General features: G+C 40.9%; 1 protein-coding gene across 1 annotated transcript in view; it reads right to left on the reverse strand.

Moving 5' to 3' along the window:
* Positions 1-6,705, reverse strand: part of drp2 (dystrophin related protein 2) — a 180,886-nt gene extending 174,181 nt beyond the window's left edge. The window contains exon 1 of the mRNA XM_080415251.1: positions 6,561-6,705. The gene's annotated coding sequence lies outside the window, so the exon portion shown is untranslated. The remainder of the gene's footprint in view (positions 1-6,560) is intronic.
* Between the last annotated feature and the right edge of the window lie 1,631 nt (positions 6,706-8,336).

The raw sequence follows: 8,336 nt of genomic DNA on the forward strand, positions 1-8,336 counted from the left end.
AACCGCCCCTATAAGTGAGGTTTGGAAAAATGTACAAATATCCTGCGCTGTGAAACCGCCCCTATAAGTGAGGTTTGGAAATTTGTACAATTATCCTGCACCGTGATTGGCCAATCACAATCTATTCACTGTGATTGGCCAGTGTCACATGACACATGTGCATAGCCCTATATAAGAAACCATAACTTGAAAAAAAACCATGAATTGGTTTTTTTCAAGTTATGGTTTCGTCCATCATAAAGAGTGTTTCAATAAATGTATTTATCTTTTGTACATGATTGGTTGACTCCATTCAGTATTGTGATTAGCTAGCAAGACACCGCCCACTTCACACAGGGTGTGATTTTTTTTATCTAAAATGATATGAAACCAGGCAACACATTATCCAAATCACATCTCACCAAGTCCATACTCTAAAAAGAAACCATACTATGGTGCAGGTCGATGTCTATTTCCTAGGAAAACTAATAATGCACCACCGGTGCCCCTTCATCGGAATACAATGCATATTACATTGTACATGTAGCTCTTACAGAGAGTGCACATGCTGCACACCCTCTGCATATTACCAACAGGCTGCCCAAGAATATAAGAAGAGACAAGCTTGTTGTATAGCTTTTATACAACATGACAAGACATAGTTAGAGCATGAGAAAACCACGTCTGCCCCAGGTCACAGTCACGCTGATGATGAACGACCCTATTGAATCTGATCACAACATGGCAGATTTCATTAGAGCACATTAATAAGTGATTATATGATGAAAAGTTACCAGAGAAGCGTAGATGCTGTATCATCATAGCTAGATCTGACGCAAGACCATCAGCCAGTCTACGTTAACTAAACCTCAAAGGAAACAGTTAATGGGATTTAAATATTCATCATGGCGTTGCAAACTAAATACGTGGTGGGGTTATAACACAACAGGGGCCATTAGAAGTTTGCTTAACATAACCCAAGGAGTCATTATGTCAAATTATAGGAGACACTATAGGGCCAGCTGATATAATGGTATTCTCACACAGTCTGAAACTGGTCTGAACCAACATAGAGAGAACATATTTGGACAGTGTTCCATTAGACACAGTCTTGCATTTGAATGACACATCAGCCAGAGGCTGAAATGCACCATTAAAGCACTGCAACTTTATTAGGCTAATGCTACAACCGTTTGCTAAATGAAAGGCCCCTTGGTACACAGTGAATTTCTGATAGCCCCGAAGAAGGCATTAATCAGTAAGAATAGACTAACACATATTTATTTCATAGTCATTGTATGACTATGCTGTCATGGATTGACAGGATGACAGGATTAAAGAAATACAACCTCACCTTCACCACTGTGTCCATACCTCAACTACACGACTGCCTGGCAGGTACACCTGACAGAATGTATGAACTTTTTTGGAGAGTACGGTGTCCTCCACCCTTCTCTCGCCAGAAAACATTAAGCAAAACTAGGTCGAAATCTGGTATATGGCTGGACTGTGTATAACACAATAGAGGGGTTTTACTTTGAAACGATGGATACAGAAAGCGGCGATAATCGGCCAAGGCGTGTGATTATGTTTTCTTGGATATTATACTATTGAGGAGAAGCACAATATTCTATTCTTAGCATGCAATACGTTGGGAATGAGCTGAGTGGACCCGCATACGCCTTCTGACGATGCTGAGGACAAGTGAAGACCCCTGCAGGTGTATTTGAAGACTGTGGAGCCGCTGCAAATGGCCCCTGATGACGTGATAGGACATTTTAGACCAACTGCCAAAAGAGAAAAACTCCAACATTTGCCCGGCAACTGGTGTGACTAACTTACTTGACATTAGTCATTGACTCAGTCATCAACCAGAGACTTTCATGTTTATAGGGCTGGCTCCACTGTTGCAGTCCATCCAAAAACACAGGTTATATACACACACAAATGCAGCTAAGCATGTATCAACATGATTCAGTGCAGACAAACAGAAACACACCACACACTCACATTTGTGCTCTTCCTCTCCATCTCTCTGTACATCCACTGTCTTAATCACACTCACACACACTTGTGTCCCTCTTCCCGTCAAGACGAGATGTGAAAACAACTGGTCAGTGCTCCTCTCTCCCTCCCACCCTGCTACCGTTCTACAAAGCGATGTCTTGCCCCAAAGAGCCAAACTGTGAGCTGGCCCCTACAGCAGCTGGGCGAGCAAGGTCTGCAGTGCCAGACAGTAAATAACCTGCATAAACATGTCTCTGGAGACAACCGGCAGTCGCCAACCCATTTAATGTTAATAGGAGAGCATCGGTTACCAGATTCTAAATAATAGCTCACAGTCACCACAGTCGGGGATAGGTACCCAGGGCACAGGAATTTATGGAGTTAGCAAATTGCTTTTCCATTCCCATTCTTTCCCCATTCATCCACTTCCCCTAGCTCTCAGCTCAGGGTGAAGATGATGGAGAGGTGCTGGTAGGTGATGGGACCCACTGCTTCCTGCTTGACTGAACACAGCTGTCTCATGGCCAGAGAGCTTGGGATGACGCTCAGACGCTCCATGGGGTAGTAGCGTCTGTCCATCTGGGTCTCGGACATGAGCGGCCATTCAGTTGACGGAGCAACTGAGATGTTATTTTATTATTATTCTAGCAACACCTAAGCTTTGTAACTGGTGGCACACTTGTTGGACAGGGTGAGTGTGATGATGACATGACATATGCCATGCTCTGTGTTTGTCACTAATAATTATTCAATAACAGAGTTGTTCGCTGTTCTTTTTCCTGGGCTCATGGTCAAGCCTGAGTATCATTTTACATGTACAGCGTGCATCCACCCTACCATCTTCCAACAGATGCTGAAACAAAAAGGTGATTATGGAAAAACACATCGCTAAAGACATGATCTGCTCCGCTGGAGGATGGAGAGGTTATATAAAGGTCATAGCCCAGTGTCAACTGTAATTAAATCACAGCAGTTTGACCCCGTGACCCCATGGGGGTAGCTACTTACATCTCATGAATAATTCACCTTCTGGACAGAAACCAAACTTGTGTGATCTTATTATTCAATAATATCTGTGCTGTTTCTCTACAGGAAACAGGATGGGGCTAATTATTCATTGATCATTGTGTGAAATCAACCCAGGTAAAGCCGCCCTATTAAATATCTAACCTTACCAAACAGTTGGTAGACTAGTTAGCAGACCCTAGGGAGACTTATAGGGCAGGACATTAAAGCCTCACTATGTAACTTTTTTAAAAATGACTAGTTCAATCTTTATGGTAGGTAATACAATATACAGGGTTCCCACACATTTTTAACAATGCATTTTCAAAACTTTTCCAAAGTATTTTACCCCATTTCCAGGCCTATAGCAATCATACAGTGCAATAATGAGACTCTTAAACCAGTGTGCCATCAATGCCCCGAGACAGACTCGAGCGAAGGTGTCACGCGACAAAAAGAACAGATCTACAAGCTAACAACGCATCAAGTAGCACTGCATTTTACCTGTCTTTCACGTAATGTTAGACAAAAACAATGTATTTCGTTGCTGTCGGGGAGAAACCTCTCATCTACAGCGTCACAAAAAAGCATCGAAAGTAGCAGATCTACAAGCTCGAAACGCGGCGCGAAGCGACGCGTTTCGAGCTTGTAGATCTGCTACTTTTGCTATTTTAGAATTTGAATCCTGAAAACATTTTTGAACATTTCCCAAAAACATTTGATTAATTCCAAACCTTTTCCAGGCTTGGAAAACCGTTTTTCTAATTTCAAAATATTTCCAGGAATTTCATGACCGTGGGAACCCTGAATATAGCTTAGAATCGGGGTGGTTGCATTTTGTCTCCCTGCTCTTCTATTGAGACATTTAGATCATGTCAAAGGTCATGCCTCACCTAGACACAGGATCTGACATGAATATTGACCTGATGGTCAAGATTCAATTTATCCCCAGAGCAAGCAGGTTGGCTCAATTAGCTCAAATGGTACAAATGTCAGCACTTGCGCAGGTTCAAATCCAGGGTAGAAGAGGAAAGTTACATAGTGCTGCTTTAATTCAGATCTCTCCCTTATAGTCTTTAGCTAGTATAAATAAAGCAATGCAAAAATACATGCTTCGGAGCCATCTGACACAAAGAGGGAAAAAGGATTAAAGGAATCTGAGCCACCTTTGCTTCAAGATGTTGTGTACTATCGAGGATTACACACACTTAAACCTGTCAAGATCATACTATAGTCTACAAATAAGAAAAGCATTGCTATGATGAAGCCGAATTGAATGTATATTGTTAAACTGAGAGAAACACAGCCAGGGGGAGGATGACAAATGCATAGCCATGAAACATGTCCAAAGGCCATTCAAAAAGGGCAGAAGCAGTAACAGTGAAACATGCTCATAATCTGTTTAATGTGGCACACATTTACAATGCACCATACATTGAGGCTGGCTGAGCCTTATGCAGTTAATCTCTGATTGCTGCAACAGGCAATGAATCACAGATCATTGTATACTTCTCATTTACTACCTTAAGAGGGAACTCCCACCATGCAAAAGTAGATGTTGTCCTGCCATCGTTTAACATGTGTTATTAACTTGTTTTACATTAGGCCTCCTAGACTATAATATGGTTCAAAGAAACAAGCTAGCTAGCTAGTTATTTTCCTGTAGGTTGTGTTAGAAAGAAAAGTCAACATAATAGCCTTAAAGGACATTGAAAAGAGGCCCTTCAAACGACCCAAGGGCAGAGCAATTTGATGGCGTCACTGCCGTCACAGGAATTTCCTCTTTGGTGTGAGGACCTCTTGCAGATAGACAACAGGCTACTTCACTTTTCAGTGAAATTTAAGGCAGGGTGTCACTATAGTCCTATGCCATGCAGGGTTGAGACCCTTGCTCAGCTCCCTTCAATCAAAGATAGACAGACAGACAGACAGACAGATACTTGATTGAAAATGCCACTAAGAGCCGCAGAGTGTGAGGATCAAAGATGATAGACCATCACAAAGCCACCTCCTAAGATAAGAGTCAGTAGGAGCAATCTTCAAGTTCGGTGCTTTGTTAATTTATTTATTTGTAATAGCCGCCTAACAGTTAATGGAAAACCTGTACAAAAATGTACAAATATTTGGTCTGCAACAGCTATAAGACAAACATGTAAAGCATAGCAAAGATAAGATGCCAGCATTAGTAAGAAGACTAGATAAACCAGAATGCTATGCATCTTATTCAGCAGTCGTTTTTTTAAGCGCCTCTTTGTACATCAGTCATTTTGACAACCAGCTTTCAAGGGTAACAGGATAGGTGGGCACTAGGGACATCTGGGCACCTCAATGTAAAATTGGTTATTTTGTCCAAAATGTAAACCAAAAAAAATATGTTTTGAAAAACGGTCTACATACATGAGATTAAAACATGCTTGAACATTCGACAATTAAGGTCTAACGTTTCTACAATTGCTACAAAACCTGTAGCCCTATATCCAGTCATTCTGGGGCATCAACAAGAAGTTGAAGAATAAAATTAAGTCTGATAATGACGTAGGCTACTGTGCAAGTTCACATCATGTATACTTTACATTACTATTAAGACCATTGTTCAAATATTTCATTTTGTTAACATTCAGGACAAAATAGCCAATTTTACATCGAGGTGCCCAGATGTCCCTATAGTGCCCACCTATCCTGTATCCCTTTCAAGCTGCGCGGCATTCATCATTTTTCATCATTCTACAGTTGCGTAAAAGCAGATCGCTTCCCTAAATGCCCTGGCATCCTATTATTCGTTATCTGGCAACTGACACGCGCGCGGATAACATGTCACGCAGAATGACACGTCGAATCCCACTCATCATAACTTGTCACTCATTAATCGCACCTGTCTCTCATCAGTACCCGCGGGTGCGCACTTTCAACTAATAGCCTACATAGAATGGCAAATAGCTTACACAAAAGATTAATTTGCTGCAATGAGGGCTAATAATAAGTGAACTTAACAATGTCGCAGGCTTATCCAAAAGGACTCAAAATAAGCGGAGACCGAGGCGCGCGTTCAATATTTAGCACTAAATCCACTTAAATGGTGAAAAACACTAAGGTTGTGCAGTGTAATCCGACCATAGGCTATTCGGCAAGTCAAACCCCTGAATATGATTTCAGTTCAGCAAACAGCAGTGTTAACGGATTAAACTAGAGTTGTGATTCATCCAACGAGTCCCTTGCCAAAATGTCAGGTCGGTTGGTGGTTGCGCACCCTTTGTTTTTTAGAGATAGAATGGACAGGGAGCCGTTATACCAGTGTGTGGGCGAACACAGTCTACCAATATTATTACTGTATTCATTCAGAGGTCCGTTGCAAACATTACAAAATATATAATTTTTTTAAAGACAGCTGCGAAAACTGACCAGGCTGACAGCCTACGCTGCAAGGAGACAATTGACAATCTACTAATCTTTTGAACCCCTAGCGAAGCCAACCACCGAATCAAAATGCACAAATAGTCATTAGGTCGACGGTTATAATACCATTCCTTCAATTAACACTTATTACAAAAAACAGTCTAAAACAACCGTACCTTGTTCTTCTGGGCTTGGGCAGGGAAAGCCTTATGTTTTCAGGTAAGATGACACATCAGTTCGGTGTAATGTTTCGCAGACGGGGCGAGGGAAGCATTAACTATATTCGTACTAACCAAGGCATCGATGTACATAAAGTGAGGAGACAAGCGGTGCGGATGAAGCGTCCAGACCGACCAAACACCGACTCACAGGTTAGAGGAGCGGAATCTCTCTCTCCCTCTCTCTCTGCCGTTGACATCAGAGAACTGCTTAAGGTGGCTCTTAAAGTCTACTCAGAGTCCTCGGACCACTGTTTGGATTTCTTACATTATTCCAGTGGTGTTGTAGCCTAGAATAACTAAGTACTCAAGTACTGTACTTAAGTACAATTGAGGTATTCTTTAAATTACAGGAGTATTTCCAATTCAATACTTTTAGTCCACTACATCTCAGAGGGAAATGTAGTACTTTTACACTACAATTATTTGGAAACTTACTTTGTAGATTTTGATTATTTACAAAACATACATTAACCACTTCAGCCCTATATACATTTCGGCCATTTGAAAATAGCAGATCTACAAGCTCACAATGCTGCACGCTTGTGAGCTTGTAGATTGGCTATTTACAAAAGATTTTTATACATTTGAAAACATGTAAAATTATGTACCTTATACTTTTGATACATTTTGATACATTATACTTGGTACTTTTACTCAGTACATTTATTTCCGGACTCTTACTTGTCACTTAGGACGACTTCACCCATTTTCAACCTAGCTTCATATAAGGTCCTCACTAATGCTCATGATAAAACTGTACCATTTTTTCTACTCAGTCTGTCTCATAGGAGAGCTGTGGACAGTTCAGAAACCCGTCTACCAGTGACATCATCGATGGGGAATCCAAGCTAATAGAAACGGCAGGCTTTGTATTCCTGGAAAGTTGCAATGCAATAATAGAAGCCATTGTTCTCACGTTAATACAAATCGAAATAAAATGTTTTAGATCTTGTTGAAAAAAAAAATCCTGCCTAATGATGATGTCACTGGTAGACGGGTTTCTGGACTGTCCACAGTCCTCCTATGAGACACAGACCAAGTAGATTTTTTTTTTACCATTTTATCATGAGCATTAGTGAGGGCCTATAATATGAAGATAGGTTGAAAATGGGTGATTGGGTAATTGTTCTAAAATTGCAGTATTGTTACTTGAGTAAAACATGCGAGTACTTTTTTCACCACAGTATTCCACAAGGTAGAAAGTAAAACAGGTGGTGGCATCCAGTCTAATAAATCAACCTGGACCAGGTAAAGGGCATGAGGGGGAAAAAAAAAAAACTGATACAGAAGTGCGCCATAGTAAAAACGGAAAGAGCGAAAATGCAGTCATACATTTCCCCCCACATCATCCAATAATACAATGAGTGAGACAGATGACAACTACACAGAAATCTCCAAGTCTTCTTACAAATGAAAAGACATAGCTTTTTAATTTTTTGCAGCCTGGTATTTTGAACAAAGCATGTTAACCAACTGACCTATTAAACCCTAGTATTTGCTTTGCATCAAAATCCCGGTTCAATGAATCAGCATAGATCAAAGGTTATGGAAATACCTGAACATTTTAGACACCATCTCTCTAAAATAATACATATTTTGCATTACTGGCATGAAATGGATTTCTCTGCACCCATCATGGTCCAAGTTAGTTCGTTGGGTGAGCCAACTTGGGCCTATTAAGCATCCAGGTGGGTCTCTCAATTAATGGAAAAGGCCGTCTTCCAGATGGTC

Source organism: Gymnoscopelus braueri (assembly GCF_963280865.1).
Source record: "Gymnoscopelus braueri genome assembly, chromosome: 20".
Lineage (NCBI taxonomy): Eukaryota > Metazoa > Chordata > Actinopteri > Myctophiformes > Myctophidae > Gymnoscopelus > Gymnoscopelus braueri.